Raw genomic sequence first — 18,492 nt, 5'->3', positions numbered from 1 at the left:
CAACCACAAATAATTCCACTACTTTTTATTGCTTAGCTAGACTACTTACCACTTTAACACCATTGACTGTATCTGTTTAAACTGTAACTGTAACAGTTCAACACAAGCAAAACATTGCGAGCTCAATGTGCGTGTGAGTTACGGGAACATACACAGACACCAATTTTAGGAAAAGGGCTAATGTTGACCGGTCTTCAGCTATTTTGGTACGGTTGAACACATCCAGAAAAATGCATTTGAGTCGTTATAGCCTCTGGCTTATTATGGAGCATAATAGGAACAAAGTTATGATCAAAAAAATTATCAGGGAGGAAAAATCCGAGGGGGCACGTGCCCCCTTTATTTCAATGGGCATGACGCCACTGTACAGGACAAATTACATGCATTTTATGAAGTAGAACATTTTTTCCACCATTGATATTAGAGGGGGAATAAACCTGGTGCTCTACTAGTGCTATGAAGCTTAGGCTACATTATTCATATTTATGCCTTGGTTTATGCGATAGATTTAGATTTTTTTAATTATTCATGTTTGACAGAGCATTCAAGTTCATTTCATGGCAGTGTTTGTAATTTACCTAGTTTTAATCTGTAGCCTAACTATGTTTTTAAGTATAAGTATATATACTTTTTTGATCCCATAAGGGAAATTTGGTCTCTGCATTTAACCCAATCGGTGAATTAGTGAAACACAAACAGCACACAGTGAACACACACTGAGGTGAAGCACACACTAATCCCGGCGCAGTGAGCTGCCTGCTACAACGGCGGCGCTCGGGGAGCAGTGAGGGGTTAGGTGCCTTGCTCAAGGGCACTTCAGCCGCGGCCCACTGGTCAGGGCTCAAACCGGCAACCCTCCGGTTACAAGTCCAGAGTGCTAACCAGTGGGCCACGGCTGCCCATTTACAGGTGTTCCTACAAGGAAGTTTATTGTCACATGCATATAGTTACTGGAAGTAAGAAATGCAGTGAAATTATGTCTGGTGTCAGCCTATTTGTGCATTTATTTGTACATTTATTGTCCATTAAGTGGCAAGGGCTGCATAAGAAAGGTGGGGGAGGATTGGGATTGGGGGGACCAACAAGGAGCACCCAAGAGCAACAGGGGCAAGGAAAAACTCCCTTACCAAGGAAAAAACCTTGGGCAGATCCACGGCTCAAGGGGCTAACCCAACTGCCAGGGGTCTTGGTGTGTGTGTTGGGGGGATGACAGGGGAGATGGGATAGTGTGCTGTGTATGTGGGGAGAGGGCAGTGTGCAATATGTGTGTTGGAGAAGCTTCCTCATGAGACAATGTGCTGTGTATTGGGGGGAGGGGGGGCAGTGTGCTGTAAGTATGTTGGGGATGTGTGTTGGAGAAGCTTCCTGATGAAATAATGTGCCGTGTAGGTAGGGGAGAGGGGGCAGTGTACTGCAAGTATGGTGAAGGGACTTACTATTGCAAGCAGAGTACTGTATGTATGATGTATGTGAGTGATGACAGTGAAGATGTGTGTGTGGGTGGGAGGGGAGTGGAGCAGTGACTGTGTGTGTGTGTGTAGTGTGTGTGTGGGTAGGTGGGGGCAGTGTGCTGTAAGTATGTAGAGGATGTGTGTTGGAGAAGATCCTGAAGACAATGTGCTGTGTACTGTATTACTCTTAAAGCATAACTCAAGCCAAAATGCAACCTAGGATCTTTTTGTGAATGTACCTGAGTAAAACTTTCGTTTAAAAGCATAATTACGTCAGAAGCGCCACTATTATTATTAAGCTTGACCGTATTGTCGTTTCTGGGACAAATGCCATTTTGAATGGGAGTCGTAGGGGCACAACTATTTTGATACATGATGATTTTGATTCATGCATCAAAATAGTAGGCTAGTGCCCTTATGACTCCCATTCAAAATCCCATTTGACCCGAAAACGACAATACCGTTGTATTGAAAACAAAGGAATCTAAGGTAATCAAATGCAGAAAACAACGCTTTAACGAAAGACTACCTGGCCAGGTCTACCCATACCAGGATGGCAAACAGATGGTGTCAAGTACCAATTTGACCCATAAAAAGTAAATGTCAAATAGGTACAGATAGTCTGTATTAATCCCATCATTGCCAATAGATTTCTGTGTAAAATATTGTTTATCTTGTAAAATGTTGTCCATCTTCTTTCTGTTCACAGACAACAGAGACAAATTCTCTAATACCAAGGTCAATGCATTTGACTCCCGTCCAGCCCCGGGTTGGCACCGAAAACTTTATGCATCTTGGACTAGAAGATGGTGTGCTAGTAAGGAAGCTAGCTACCACAGCTTTTGCCACCACACCTCAGTGTTGGGAGTTCACTTACTGCACAACTCTACCAGCTGTACCTTTCCTCCTCAGCCAGGCCATCCTTAAAAATATTTTTGTTTGCAGTAACAGCCAAAAAATAAATAAAAATGGGTCGGTAGGTAGGTCAATATTTTTTTTTTTCAAGATTCAAAGTAAAAAAAAAAGTACAATTTTGGTCATGGTGATTACGTAGGAATGAATTGACACAAATGTGCATATCGTGACGCAACTGACTGGGTCTTCAACCCGTGCCTTCAGGCGCATTGCAAACTTCATTCTGATGCAGGTTATATAGACCAGCCTTTCTCAAACTTCTTTGACCTGAGGCCCGGTCATGGCAGACTTTGGGGTCATAGCTAGGGCTCATCATCTACATGTACCCAGAAAGAAGGCTACAATAGCTCTTGGCCACATTATATTGAAATTTGACTAATACTCAATGCTATACAGTGTGGGGGAGAGTGAGGTAAAGTGAGACACTGGGTAATGTGAGACAACCCCTGTATCTAGGCAACAGAACACATCTGTGCCCATGTGACCATTTTGTTTCCAAGCTCCTCCCATTTCCTCTTGGCCATAAAAGAGAGAAGCTCATTTTGCTGAGGTAAGCATGTTTTTTCCAACAAAATGGTTTTTTTGCATGTAAAAGTACATTTTCTTGCTGTCAACTTAATCAACTGTTGTGCCAAAGCAAATTGATTCAGGTAGAAAAACTTATATCATACCTGTTGATGAACTACCAACATATAAAACCATATGATGATGCTAGCTGAAGGTTAGCCTGAATTGCTAAGAAAGGTCATTTTTTCAAAAATGGTGGAGGTGGGGTAAATTGAGACAAATGTTGTGGGGTAAAGTGATACAGTGTCTCACTTTACCCCACCATGAGGCACAAGTTAAGTTTAGTTTTAAACATATTTTAATGTAATATTACATTACATATTAATTAATATGTAATGTTACATTTTTATTTTAAATGTCAAACATTGTAGAAAAGCCATCATGCCAAGGCAATACACCAGGAAGACAACCTGGGGCAAAACACCCCTCGAGGAGATGGAGAGTGCAGCCGCTGAGGTCAAGGAAGGAAAGAAGTCTATCAGAGCAGCTGCAAGGGACAGAAATATTGACAAGTCAAGCCTTTTAAGATTCATAAAGGAAAAAAGACAAAGGGGAAGTAAAATCAGTAGCCTGGGGTGCAGTAGCTGAGGCAAAGAGAATTATTACAGATGAGATGGAGGAGGGGCTTGCCAAACACTTGAAACAACTAGCTGAACAGTTCCATGGCCTTCCTCCAGTTAAGTCCCGTCAACTGGCCTTTGAATATGCAGAAATAAACAATATCCCTGTCCCTGACAATTGGACAAAGACACAATGTGCAGGTAGGCTAGGGTGTGCAAGAGATCACATGATTCTGTAGGTTAATTAAGGCCAACTGATCTTGGCACAAAGCTAAATATTATAATAATGAATTGTCTACTCTAGGTGAAGATTGGTTTCACAGCTTCCTAGCACGTCGCCATATCTCTATCCGAACTCCAGAGGCAACATCCCTGGGATGGGCTACAGCCTTCAATAAAACTACAGTCAGGGAATTCTTTGACAATCTGGCTGTAGTGATGGACAGGTGACAGAATTAATTATTTAGTCGCAAATGCTTTACGGAGGCATTACCTGTAAGATTTGGCTTTGATTCTGATAAGGTTCTTACTTTGCCTCTCATCTTTAACAGGCGTGCCTTCCCTCCACATATGATTTACAATGTGGATGAAACAGGTGTCTTTACAGTACAAAAGCCACAGCAGGTAAACTACACATGGCTACTAGAGGGCATATTAAAGAGCTAGTACATATAAAAAATGCTGGTACAGATTAGGTTAAGAGTATGGTTCTAGTACACATTAAAGTTCAGTGCACAATAAAGTGCTGGTGCATATTAAAGTGCAGTGGACAGTAAAGTGCTGGTGCATATAAAAGTGCAGTGGACAGTAAAGTGCTGGTACATGTATAATGCTGTGGTAATGCTGTGAATCTGTGAACTGGACATGAAAAGAAATGCACTGTACCTTTAGACCAGTAGTAAAATACTGATTGCACATGCCATTGATTCTAAAGTTTCTATTTGATCAGGTTGTGACAGAGACAGGAAAAAAGCAAGTTGGTTCTGTCACATCGGCTGAGAGAGGAGAACTGGTGACTGTGGTGTGTGCAGTGCTGCTGGGAATGCCATACCTCCCATGTTTGTCTTCCCCAGAGTCAAGTTTAAGGACTGCTTCATGACAGGAGCACCTCCAGGAGCCAAAGGTACCGCCACCAGAACGGGATGGATGAATGAAGACATCTGGCCTGAGTTCCTTGATCACCTGATACAGCACACTAACTGCACCCCTGATCGTCCCATAATCTAAAAGCTCACATCTCACTCAAGGCAATAGAAATGTCCAAGAGCAACGGAATTGTTCTGCTCACCCTCCCACCCCACACATCCCATCGCATGCAGCCTCTCGACGTGACCGTGTATGGCCCGTTCAAGACCCAATACAGCCGTGCTCTTGATGGATGGATGAGGTCTAACCCCGGAAAAACAGTCTCCATCTACCAGACTGCAGGACTTGTGAATGAATTCGGTTCTAAATTGACAGGGTCGGTCGGGTTACAGCAAACGAAAATATTTTTAAGGATGGCCTCATGATACGTAACCACCATGGTTTTCTTTCTGGGCCAGAAGACTTTGCAAATAAATAAGAAATAAATGATCATGCATTACAAATTTAGCCATGTTAGACTTTTAAGTTGTTGGCTTGTAGGCTGGGTGACAATTAAACAATTTCGAGCTTAGAGGGCAAATTCTCTCACCTAAGAGGGTAAACAACGTTTGTTTTTCATGAAATCTGCATTTTGAATTGATGGTCTACTAATGAACTAATGAGGGTGTAGAGTATCACGACACACTAGTGGCAAAAAGCACTTGCGTGATAAAACATGCATTCGGGTGTATTATATTATATATTATTTCACACACGTAGATATTAAATGCGAGCGCACAAATTCTCTCTGCACGTGCGAGCGAGGAGGAATCTGACCAGCGCTCCAAACAGCCACTCGAAAAAACACTCAGTTCTCTCAAAGTTGATTTCTGCTCATTGGTCAGATTCCTCCTCGCTCGCAGCATTTTTTTCCTCGCTCGGGGAGCAAGTCCGCGCGCGCACAGAGAATTTGCGCGCTCGCATTTAATATCTATGTGAAAATAGTATAATATTTGTAATAATATAATACGCCCAAATACATGTTTTATCGCGTGAGTTATAGGCCTACTGTAAGCCACACTGAGCTGTCAGATTCACACTGTCACACAGTTCCATCCTCCTTTCACCTCATTTATAAAGGAACTTGGCACGGCGATCTTTCAAACGCGCAAATCTCTCGATCACAGTTTTATTGAAATCGGGGATATCACGTGTCAGTCGCTTTTCAATTGACAACATTGCCAGTGCATTTAGTCTGTCCTGTGTCATGGTGTTTCTAAGAAACGTCTTGATTCGTTTAAGTGTGGAAAAGCAGCGCTCAGACTCCGCGGTTGTCATGGGCTTCGAAGTTTCGGAAAACACATCCTGCAAGTTGTTGTTATTAAAAAACTGAAACAATGCGATTGCGCTGCTGCATGTTCTGAAGTCAGGGTTCTCATATATGAGAGAAAGCTCTGTTTGCAGACGTGGTTTGCTCAACATTGAATATGCATCAACTGCCTTTCCCAATACTGCTGTGGGGAAGTCGTTTGAGTATTCAGGAAAACGCTCACTGTCAAACAAAACAGCTGCGGCCAAGTGCCCAGTAAAAGTAAATCTATCCCTTGCATTGGCAATCACTGTGTCGCACACCTCATATCCTACTCTCTGCAAATTTGTAGCGTTTCCTCGTCTAGGCCCTGCGTCAATGTATCGTGCACAAATTGAAGGCACTGAGTCGCGAACTTTTGAAATAGAGCTTACAAAGTTTTCTGTTAATCTGTGTGTATGTACAGCATCAATATTTCTCCTCTGAAGCTGCGCAATGAGTGTGTCTACACGGGACAGTATGCTATGGAACAACTCTAGGAAGTAAAGAAATTCTTTATCCTCCAGCATTCGACAGAAACCTTTTGCCTCTCTGATTGAGATTGTATCAAAGTCTGGAGAGGCTTGAATAGTGTCAAAGCATTCGAGCAAAATATTCTTGTTCTCATACACTGTACTAACTGCACGACTATGGAAGTTCCATCGCGTTTGAGATGCCCGGGGCAACCTCCTTGCTACAATGCCGTCCAAAGTAGCGCTTCTCTTCGGAGAGCGTGAGAAATAGGCCGAAAAGCCACTGATGTCAGAAAAGAAGCATCGCACAGGTGTAATCGATGAAACAGCCTGTTGCATCACCAAATTCAACTGATGTGCGTAACAGTGTAAGAAATGAGCATTTGGATAAATGTCCTGAATTTTCCTTCTCACTCCACCTGTGGCTCCTCGCATTACACTCGCCCCATCAAATGTCTGCGCTATCAGCCTATCCCTGTCCATCTCCTTATCAGGTGAACAAACCACATTCAGCTTTTCCAGCAGTACTTTTGAGATGGCTTCTGCAGTCGTGCCTCCACCAATTGCCTTGAACCAAAAAAACCACCTGCACTGTGTTGGCTGCATCTATATAACGAAATACAACAACAAGCTGGCAATGAGTTGACACATCGGTCGTTTCATCGGCCTGTACTGCCATGAATTCTGTGTTTTTCAGGTCCTGTATAATGTGTTCCTGCATAATGTCCAGCATACAGTCCAGTAGTTCATTCTGAATATGGTTGGACGTACCTTTGAACACCGTTGCTTTCTCTAAGTGCTCCCGCATTGCACTGTCCAATGATGCGACAAAATCTACTAGGCCAAGGAAGACACCAGGGTTGTCTGATGATTCAGACTCGTCATGCCCTCTAAGAGCCAGCTCGAATGCTCCACAGAATTTTATGCAATCTACGAGCTTTGACAGAATATGTCGATTTTGGTCTACCTCCCTATTGTGATTCCGCACACTTACATGGTAGCCCTCGTCAAACTGTGCAGCTATATTAACTTGACCTAACATGGCTAGTTTCATAGCACACTGTAAATGTGCTTTGCTTGACTCATGTTTCTTGGATCGTTCTGAAAAGTGTTTCACATCAGTCACACCAGTAGTCCATATATCCCCTTGCTGAACTTGACCGGAACAATAGGCATGGAAAACAGAATACTGTATTCCTTGTTGAGCAACCACTTAGCCACTTCTTTTTCTGATACCAGGTTCGGGAAAAGGTCCTGGTGTAAATCTTCCCTCTGTCCTTAGTTTTCTGTGTTATTTTAACGTCTGGTCTGTCTGGGCCAAGGTTCTTGATTGCTAACTTCTCCTCTACTTTCAGTCGTTCAAATGGATTTTTAATAATGAACTCTACAGTGTTTGACACGGCAGGTGCCATACTGCTAGCCATTTTGTTTATCTGTTTATGTAGGCTACGTTAATGTGGTGGACTAATGTGTGAGTGTTACAGTGCAACAAAATATGACCGTGGGGGCAGACTCATTTCTTCCCATATGAGCCTCTGTTAGCGCTGACTGCAGTTCCGATCATTGACGACAGAGTAATACCATAAATCTACTGACTAATGCGGTCGTTGAGCTGTCCTGTCCCAATACAGCACGGCGAATCAAACTAAGAATATCTTTTAAAACTCAAACTTTCAAGGATCAGAAATAGTTAAAAATGCACAGAAACATGATAATAATACATTAATTCATATAAATATGAATTGACATCCAACAATTATTTATTGAGGAGGAACTACTTTTTTGGGTGGATGATTTTTTTAGTAGGGCGTTGCCCTACCTGCCCATATGAACCGCCCGCGGCTGGTACTTAAGAACACTTAAAGTTTGAAAAAAGTTTCATTTTAGCATACAATTTACACTTGGTGTAGTCAAATAGATTTTAAGTTGAACTTAATACATAATTGAATACACTTAACTACACTTGGATTTGACGAAAAAAGTACAAACTGTACTTAGTACACTTTTAAAAAGTATAATTTTAATAAAAAAATTCACCTGGGTTCTTACAAAACACCCTTAGGACGACACAGCATCAGATGAACGCAGGTTCAGGCCGAGGTCCTAGTATTAGATCCCTTTGATACCAATGTTAATTAAACTATGGGACCCTGTTCCCTACACCTGAGAACCACTGAGGTACTTTTTTTTTGACTGTACGTAATAATGCTGAATGAGCCAAAAAAAAAATTTCCGCAGCAAAATTTTGGTTGGCCCCACCAAATCTCACTCCAAGGTTTTTTTAAAAGTTGGCAGCCCTGTATAGGCTAAATCAACAACATGATAGCCTATGCAAAATAAACATGTAAACATTAGTTCTATATGCCTCTTTCTGGAAGAGTGGGATACATTTCAAATGTTTTCTTTCTTTCTGTATTTGTTAACTTATCAACCTATATCCTTGTGGGATAGTAGAATATTTTTGTTAACTTCTCAGTTTAAGTTAATTATTATTATACAACCTTTACACATTTGTTGAACCATGGTTCTAATGAAAACTACAGGATAGTAACAGCTGAAATGTTGCCTCATTTATCCAATCTGAAACTCCCGGGCTGAAAAGTGGCCCCACTCCTGCCCTGTGTGCATGTGTGTGTGTGTGCATGTGAATGAGTGTGTGTGCACGTGTGCGTTTATAGGTGTCTTAGCACCATCTGGGCATTGTGCCACTCATGTTGGGGCTCCAGATGTGAGGATAACAAGACACACACACAGAGAGCAACAGACTCCTTACCAGTTCTGTGGTGTGTGTGTGTGTGTCTGCTCAAGTGTGTAGGTGTGTGTGTCTGCCAACCTGCTCAGGTGTGCCTCTCCCAACCACGCAGGTGGGTCTGTGTGAGAGTGTGTGTCTCCCAATCTATTTAGGTGTGTCCTTGCTTCTGTGTGTTTCTGAGTATATGAGGCTCAGTGTTCATAAAGTGTGTTTAGAGTGTTGATAAAGTGTGTTTAGAGTGTTCATAAAGTGCTTAGAGTAAGTGTTGATAAAGTGTGTTTAGAGGGTTGATAAAGTGTGTGTAGAGTGAGTATAGAGTGAGTGTTGATAAAGTGTGTTTAGAGTGTTGATAAAGTGCATTACTCAGCTTCAGTCTGATTCACTCTGCTTCACTCATAACAGCAATGCTACATTATAGATATCCATTATAACAGCAGTGCTACATTATAGACCCATTATAACAGCAGTGCTACATTATAGATATCCATTATAACAGCAGTGCTACATTATACAGTAGATATCCATTATAACAGCAGTGCTACATTATAGACCCATTATAACAGCAGTGCTACATTATAGATCCATTATAACAGCAGTGCTACATTATAGATATCCATTAGAACAGCAGTGCTACATTAGGTGTGAAACCTCTCCTCTGTGCTGGGAGTTGATTGGGTTGATAGAAAGTTCAGCGGGATGCTGCTCTGTGCGCTCCTGCCAGTGTGGCATTATCTGGGCACGGTGCCACTGATCCCACGCTTCCAGATGTGAGACTAATGAGACACTGTGGCCATACGGAAGCACATAGATTAGCTGCAGCCCACTCTGGTAGAGTTCAGAGAGAGGTCACCCATACTACCTAAACCTGCGTAGTATACCTTTAAGGTCTGCATCCCAATTACTTCAGATAACCTCACAGTCGTGACTCAAACTAAAAGGAGACCGTACATTTGCTGTGGTTGCACCGAGACTTTGGAATGCTCCCCCAATAAACCTCAGAAATACAGGTGCATCTTAAAAAATTACAATATCATGGAAAAGTTCTTTTTTTCCCACCTAATTTATTTAAAAAGTGGAACATTCATTACACATAAAGTAAAATATTGCAAGCCTTTTTTATTCTGATTACTCTAATCTCGATGATTACAGTTTACAACTCATGGAAATCAAAACCCAATATCTCAAAATATTACAAAAAAGAATTTATATCGACCTGAGAAGAGCTCTAATCAACTTTTACTGTTAGGGTTGAGGGAATAACACACACTGACGAAAGGCAGGTGTTCGTTGAGGTTTAGGGTTTAGCACACTTATTTAGCACACCATGTTAGATGTACCTGTCTTGTGACCATCATGCACAGTCTTGTGACTGGTATTCACGCTCGCCTGGGAAGTCGGTAAGCTGCAGCTATACACCCACACCACTGATAGCCACAGGCAAGTTACCACTTACACATGCAGGCCAAGTTACCACTTACACACAGGGCAAGATGCACTGAGAGCTCAATCTAGCTACACTGTAGCTATTATTTAACTCCCTAGATCAACGAGCTATCTCGATAAATTAGGTAGGCTGGCCGTAGTACCCTGTTTGTTGTTTTCATTTGACATTTGTGCCCATGGGTCGCAGGGTGAACACAACTAAAATATTAGTTTTTATTATCCAAATACCGGCAATGGTTTCTTGAGTATTTAATCTCTCAGTCTGGGTTTTTTGAGATGCATCTGTATACCAACCCTGACTCTTTTGAAATCAAGGTGTCAGTCTCGCGGTTTTAGGCTAGTGGAAAATAGTTTCGCAAAGTGCGAGGATATGTGGATTAAATTAATCATGTTTGCTGTGTCATTAGATAAAATTAATAACTAACAAAGAAGTATTTCTGGGATGAGATCATAGAAGAGATAAGTGTCTCGCAATGTTCATTTCTATGAGTATGGAAATTCACCATAGTCTTGAAATCTCCTGGCTGCTTCTTCTTCTTATAACCTTTTCTTTTTACCTTTTCAAGAATGAATGCGACTCTAACCGCTTAACGTACAGACATGTTGAAATAACTGTTGTGTAGGTCTGGAATTATGCTTTTTAAGAAATAGGGGATTAAAAATGCTACAAAAACATATTTTTCTCTGTATGACATCACAAAGGAGGCTCATTTAGAAGGGTCGTAAAGTAATCAGGTGCGGGTCCAGCTGCATACAATCAGGCTCTCCCTAAACTATTCCTACACATCCTATAATTAATCGCTTTTGAACCACACTGCTCAATTCTCTTCAAGACAGGCACTACGTTTTCCTACCCAACCAAATGCAAGTAACAATTAATTTGTATTTTCTATTCGAATGGAGTATCTATGTGAAGTCTGTTTTTAACGACTCGGCTAGACAAGTAGCCTAAGCAAGCAAGCTGCCATTCTCTTTCAGTCGAACTACTTGTCGTTAACCAATGGGAATGCATTCCACGGTCACGTGATCGCAACTGAAGTCCTCTCACAGGTCTTGCTAAGGTTCTGTTGGCGCGAAAACGGCTCGGCTATAATAAGCCGCCGTGGCCAACCACAATCACTCTTTCATTCTTCTGTGACGACGCTTGAAGTTTCCCACAAGAAAAATACGGTCTTGCGAGCAAGAAGAAAAGTGCAGATATCGGGAGAAGTAGACGGAACAGGGGAGACGGGTGTCATCGGCTTCAGCCTTTGCCGGGGAGGAAGACGACTGCCTTTCTATACCTCTCTATTTTTCTTCTCGCTTTTTCTGTCTTGTTTGTTTTTTCAATAAAGGTTCTAAAAAAAAAAAAAATCTAATAAGCATGTCTGAGTCGGTGACCGCCCAGATGCGGAGGTGTAGTCGGAGCTGCGGGATGTGGATCCCCGCTCTGGACCCACACACCCGGTCTGCATAAGCTGCCTGGGTGTCGACCATGCCCGGGCAGCATTGGCGGTCCCCGAATCCTGCCCGCACTGCGAGAGGTTAAGGCCAAAAGCTGTCATATAGAAATGGCAGCCAACGGCCCCCCTCCCAGCTTGCGCCTTGTAAGGGTCCTCTTGTGTTTTGTTTTCCCTGTTTAGTGTTTTCCTTCATGTCTGCTCCTCTTGTTTACTTCCTGTGTCCTGTTCCATGTGTTTCTTTGTTTGTTTTGCCATGTGTTTCTGTTCCTTGTGCCCGTGTCTCCGCCCCTCACCTGATCCACGTTAGTCTGTTAATTATGGTTTCCACCTGTCTTTTACCTTGTTCATTGTCCACTGTCCACCTGTGCCCTGTTACCCCTGTGTATTTAAACCCTCTGTCTCCCCTCAGTCTTCGTCGGTTATTAGTCATTGTGTGTTGCGTTGCACACGGTTGAGTCAGTTCTTAATAGATTCTGGGATTACCTTGCCTGGCTGTGCTTTGCCCTGCGTTTGGTTCAAGCTCTCCCCGTGGAACCGTGACACCCCTGGTGATCCGCTTGATTGAAATCGCGTTGATCTTTAGTTTTGTTGTAATTTCAATATTGTTTCAATATTCATTTTAGTGGAAATCCCATTGAAATCCCATTGATCTGTAGTTAGAATTTCAACGTTGTTTCAATATTCATTTTAGTGGAAATCCCATTGAAATCCCATTGATCTGTAGTTAGAATTTCAACGTTGCTTCAATATTAATGAAGGGTGCAAAAGTGATGTAGGCCTTCAATGATTTTAATGTTGACAGTAATGTTGATTTAACAGATTCAATGACTAATTGTTATCTGGGTGCAGAATGAGCAGTCATCAACACATCAACTGAAAGTCCCGTTTTGCAGGTAGCCTATTGCATTGCATACAATTAGGCTTTCTCTGAACTACATTCTCCAAAGGCCAGCTTTCGTGCTTGTCACAACTTCAGAACGGCTTGACGCACATGCTTCAAATTCGGTGTGAACATTTGTATGGACTCAATGATTAAGTCAAGGTCAAACCCACCTTGAGTGTGATATCTCAAGAAAGCCTGACACACAAGGTTTTTTGGTACAAGGGTTTGTATGAACTCAAAGATTAAGGGTCCGTCCCATTTCTCCCCCCTTAAAACGTCCACTTGGTTTTGATTGCCCTCAACATTAAAGCCCACTCGACAAGGGAAGTGGAGGTGAAGATCTTTCCCTATGAATTGGGACAGCACTATATGCAAATTAGCGTAGAGAACGTGCTCACCTACGTCACGCGCAGCGCCGACATGTCTACCGGTAGTAGCCTGCTACTATTTTCATTCAGGAACATGCCCGTTCCAGCGGTCATTGTTGTGTGGGCTGTGCTGGTTTATCTACGTCTGGTTAATCAACAAAGATATACGTGTTCATGTGAATGCCAGAACACACACCTTAAATATTGACGAAACTACCCAGATCAGATATATTACTTTATTTGATGGGCAGACTCTCTCAAAGCACTCAGCAGATATCATGAACATCGTCAGATAGCTTCGTGAGATATTTTCTAACATTAGTGTTCAAAACTCAACAGTCCATCAGATGTGCATCAAACTAACATATTCCAACAAAGTTCGACATTTTTATATGCTTATTTGCGAAAATATATGAAAAATGTGGCCGGCTCGGTGAGCTCGAACGGTATCCTGGGTAATTTCATCTCCCACTTTGTTTTAAGCCTGCATCAGTCCTGGCTATATTTTGAGGGTTGATTTTAAGGAGAAAATAGCACTTCCCCTTGCTCCCTAAAGTAATGGGACACCCTAGCCCTACACGTTCACGCGCAAAAATGAGGGCTAGGGCAAAAATCTAGGGGTAGGGGAGGTATTGGGACGGGCCCTACGTGATTCAATGTTTTTTTTTTTTTCAAGAATCTCCCCACCAACATTAAGCCAGCAGCTTTCCATCCACTATTGTAATTCCTCTGGCATTACATTTCTAGTTTATCTTTTATTTCTTTGCATTGTGCAGGCTACATTCACAAATACATTAGCCTACATAAACAGGAACAGGAAAATGTCTCAGATCCATTGTTTATTGTGACTGCAAGATTGGTAGCACAATTAACAGTCAATGACATGGTGACTTTAATTCTGCTTTAAGCAACTGTTCTGCGGCACACCCTCAACATAACTACTAACCTTGGTTGAAAGGTTACAGAAGCTAGGTTTAGCTGTGACAATATCCTGGGTAATATCCTAACAGTTAATGCTATTTTCCACAGTAAAATCGCATTTGAAAGCCTGGTCACCAGTTGCCAGTTTGTATGGCTACTTTGCCTACTTAGACTCTGCATAATGAAAAAGCTTTGAATGTTCCTTTTCTTCTTTGGTGGCATAGCTGATCTACAAAGCACAAAAAGGGGCAAAATGTACTGAAGGGCAAAGGGAATATTAACCCTTAAAGGTGTAGGTTTTTGAACGTTCTAAGTTCCGCAACAATTGAAGGTTCTAAAATTCTATGTTGAATTCAATGAACCCAGATATTCTTTAGAATGTTCATTTCTCAACATTCCTGTCACACCGGTGTGACGGTACTCCTTTAAGGGTTAAAAATATTTTCACACTGGCCTTTTTGGGTTATGTATTGTAAGCTGTGCTAACGTCAGAGGGCGGGATCAGACGTGACGAGCTCCTTATAATATCGGAGCACCTCTCAGTTAATCAGACAACATTTGCAGTGCGTTGGGAGAGAGAAAGGAAGAACACATAGGCTACTATTGGCCAATCCTCTCCAATTCATTAGAATTGGACTCTGGGCGTTTGGGAACAGCTGAGGGAGGAAGCTACTTGAAACTGCAAGTTTCGGTCGGTGTGAGCGAGCGGACTTTCAGTTGAAAGTAATTAACACCCTTTTGAACAATCTAAGCTGCGCTAACGTCAGAAGGCGGTCTACGCTGATTCATCATTAGTGAGACGCGAGGCTAGCTGCATGTGATTCCTGTCAGCATAACAATAGAGGCTGTTGCTGAAGCGTCAGCCCTCGTTTCATCCGTCCTTGTGTAAGACGGACGCGGTCAAGACGAGCAAGTTTACCTGTGCAAGTTCACAGAGCTATTCTTACTGTAGTCTACCGTTTTTAAATTGTTCTAAAATTGTTGAGAATTGCTTTAAAACTTAAACTATTTACCATGTTGTTAGTCGCTTCGGTTAAAAATGCGTCAGCCAAATGTAATCTAATGTATTGGTAGACATCCCTGATAACTTGGCCTATACCGACACTCCCTCGCTTTTCTGCCAGTGTCACCACAAAGTGAAGTAGGCCTAGGCTATGCTTTAACGCTGTTGTGCGTGTCAGATAAACCCCCTTCAGTTTCAGCCAATCAAATGACAGTGTTTTTGCGGTCGTCCTGCCCGTCGGAATAGTCCAAATAGCACAAAGGCGTTCGCTAAAATATTGGTGGGGACAATTTTGTCATCTCAAAATATTGATTAGAACTGGTCCTAGTGTCCCACCCTAAACCTACGCCCAATGCTATGTGTGTGTGTGTGCGCGTGTGTGTGATTAACAGGATGTGTGGGTGTGTGTGATTAACAGGGTGTGTGTGTGTGCGCGCGCGTGTGTGATTAACAGGATGTGTGTGCGCGCATGTTTGTGTATGTGGGGTTGGGTGTCTGCCACTTCACCCACGGCTCGATTACCACCCAGATGCTCATCAGCCACGGAAACCAGATGCAGCCTCTCCACTCTGAGTACAACATTGCCAACTCCTCAGCTCTGGCTCCTAGAGGACACGCGTGTGTGTGTGTGAGAGAGTGTGAGTGTGTGTGCGCGAGTCCAGCCCCATCTTTTGCTTTGGCTTGCTTCAGACACACACAAACATATTCACGCACATACACACACACACATTTAGTAAAGGTGTGTGCGCATGCATGCTTGCGTGTGTTTGCATGTGTGAGTGTCTGAGTATGTGTGTGTGTGTGTGTGTGTGTGTGTGTGCCCAGTGGGAGTAGTGAGAGGTTGAGTGCTTCAGCATCTCATTCAAAGGACACTGCAGCAGGCTAGCAGGTGGAGCTGGACAGCAACAGGACAACCTGAGAGCCTCTGGTTACACACACACACAATAACATATGCACACACATGCTTGCACACACACACATATGAACAAACACACAATAACATACACACACATGCTTGCACACACACACATATGGGATTATATAATGGGATTTGGGTCGAGGATCTTTCTTGACTGTCTTTTGATTTTTTTATTGGCTTGCACATACCTTGAAAGGCTAGCCGGGTGCGGATCCACACAAGTGCGAATTTTCTTTTTGAAAGCCAGCGGACAAAGCTTGCACAGAAATGTACGATTTTTCTATCCTCACCGACCTTGTCATAAAACACGTTTAAACGATTATACGATGCCTCCTTGCTGCTGTCGCCTCCATGCTGCTTTTTGTTTTGATTACGCATGCGGCGGTGCGACACTGGTAGCTGACATTGCCAGATTGGGTGTTTTTCTACATATTAAGGCCTGTTTACAGTGTGTTTTAGCCAGGTTTTCGCCTGGAAGGCTCTATGGAAATCTGGCCTATTGAACTAAGTTAAACTGAGAGAGCATGCCGTTCACAGACACCAGAATGAACAAGTTCACAGTAACGTTCATCAGGCAGTAATACAGTACGTTCAGTTCACGTTCGCCCAAAATATGAACGAGTTCATGAACTATCGTTCAATGAACGCATTCAGGCACAACACTGGAAGTGGATGGCTTACACATACACGAAGATGTGGTAGGAAGTGCTGTGTGGAACTTGTTATTACAAGTGTCATGGAGTTACACAGAGTCATGATCTACAGTAGGTTCCTCAGTGCCAACCTCTGTGTTGCAGGTCCTGTCTCAGACTCTGTGAGATATGTAGTCCTGTCTCAGACTCTGAGATATGTAGTCCTGTTTTAGACTCTGAGATGTGTAGTCCTGTCTCACTCTGAGATATGTAGTCCTGTCTCAGACTCTGTGAGATATGTAGTCTCCTCCACAGCAGCCTCAGAGAGGAATAAAACCTGGCTGCTTTTGAGACCCTGAGGCTTCCTACTAAGCCCGCTCACACTGGAGCCTGAGCTGGCGCTCTGCTGTGATGCACGCATGATAAGAACATCTGCTGAAACAGCCAGCGCACCCAACCAGATGTGAGAGAGTGCCGTGACCGTGACTCTAAATAAGGCATTGTCGAGACTTGAGATTATGCGATTATAATATTATCACACAGCACACTGTGGCTTCACTGCACTGGTGGAGATTAGACACCTGTCACTGGCGAGCATATGATGAGGGTGGATACCAAAAAGCAGGCGTGACTGGTAAATAACATTTGGTCTCTGCATTTATCCCATCCGTGAACTAGTGAACACACAGTGAGGTGAAGCTCACACTAACCTGAAGTAGTGGTGAGGGGTTACTGTAGGTGCCTTGCTTAAGGGCACTTCAGCTGTTCCTACTGGTCGGGGATCGAACCGGCAAACCTCCGGTTATAAGCCCAAAGCCCTAACCAGTAGGCTACGACTGCCCACATTGTGAGAACATTTGACTAGTAAAAAGAGTTCTCTATATCAAAATGAATTACATCTCATTATTGAACAGCCACACATAATAGCCATTAATTATATGTAGACTACAGAATCACAGACTAGTGTGTTTTCACATCTGAGATTCATATATACCTTTCAGAGTTATTGATCATATACCCTCTAAAAAGATAATGTCCATGTATACACCCTTAAGAGTTGCTGTTCATATGTAAGGTTAAGAGATGATGTTAAAGCTACACCAAAGAGTTTTTTGTACCTTAAAATAATGTTTCCAAAATCGTTTCAGTGGTTCATCAACTTGTAACAGGGTGAACGGCACTTCTGCATTCGCTTCGCAGCCCTCTATCGGCTATAACCGCACTATGTAAGTTTGCCAGATCGGGTAGCGGATCTGTAGTTTGATGGAATGAGACATAAGAAACTACAAATTTGACTTGCATTTGATGTCGCAATACATCGTACTTTCATAAATCATGCAACATATTCTACCTTGTCTGTGGACATTGTTATTTGCAAAGCCGGTGCTGGATAAACAAATAGCGTGTGTGCGACAGAGGGAAAGTTGAAGCTAGCAACAGTGTTCCGTACAGTGCTCCCTGCCATAGGGAAACGTTCATTTCGTGGGTAACAGTAATCCGTACAGTTAACCTTTTACGATCAAATGCAATTAATTATTTCCAGGTCAATAAAAACTATAAATACCTCTGACAACCTCGTCTTGTCCTCTTTGATCTCTGACCGTGGAGAGTATCTGTTGACCAGCGAACATTGCAACTACCGAGTAAGTATGTCAACACACGCAGCATATTTTAGCGATACCGGAAGAATATTTAAAAATGGTGCCGGGGGAGGGTTTAACCTTCGCCCTAAATGACGTAGGGGAAGACT

The 18,492-nt window shown here is 42.7% G+C and overlaps 2 long non-coding RNA genes across 2 annotated transcripts; one reads left to right on the top strand and one right to left on the bottom strand.

Moving 5' to 3' along the window:
- Positions 1–256: 256 nt before the first annotated feature.
- On the bottom strand, positions 257–17,599 carry LOC121681948. The gene is made up of 3 exons (XR_006022364.1): positions 17,587–17,599; positions 17,080–17,086; positions 257–362 (listed from the first exon to the last, which is right to left on the bottom strand). It is a non-coding gene; the product is annotated as an uncharacterized LOC121681948 (long non-coding RNA).
- LOC121681947 lies at positions 3,858–4,524 on the top strand. Its single transcript, XR_006022363.1, has 3 exons — positions 3,858–3,939; positions 4,045–4,117; positions 4,443–4,524. It is a non-coding gene; the product is annotated as an uncharacterized LOC121681947 (long non-coding RNA).
- Positions 17,600–18,492: the final 893 nt, after the last annotated feature.

The sequence above is a fragment of the Alosa sapidissima genome, chromosome 14, assembly GCF_018492685.1.
Source record: "Alosa sapidissima isolate fAloSap1 chromosome 14, fAloSap1.pri, whole genome shotgun sequence".
NCBI classification, from domain to species: Eukaryota; Metazoa; Chordata; class Actinopteri; order Clupeiformes; family Clupeidae; genus Alosa; species Alosa sapidissima.
Note: the sequence above shows the minus strand (reverse complement) of the source record. Positions and strands in the feature narration are given on the sequence as shown.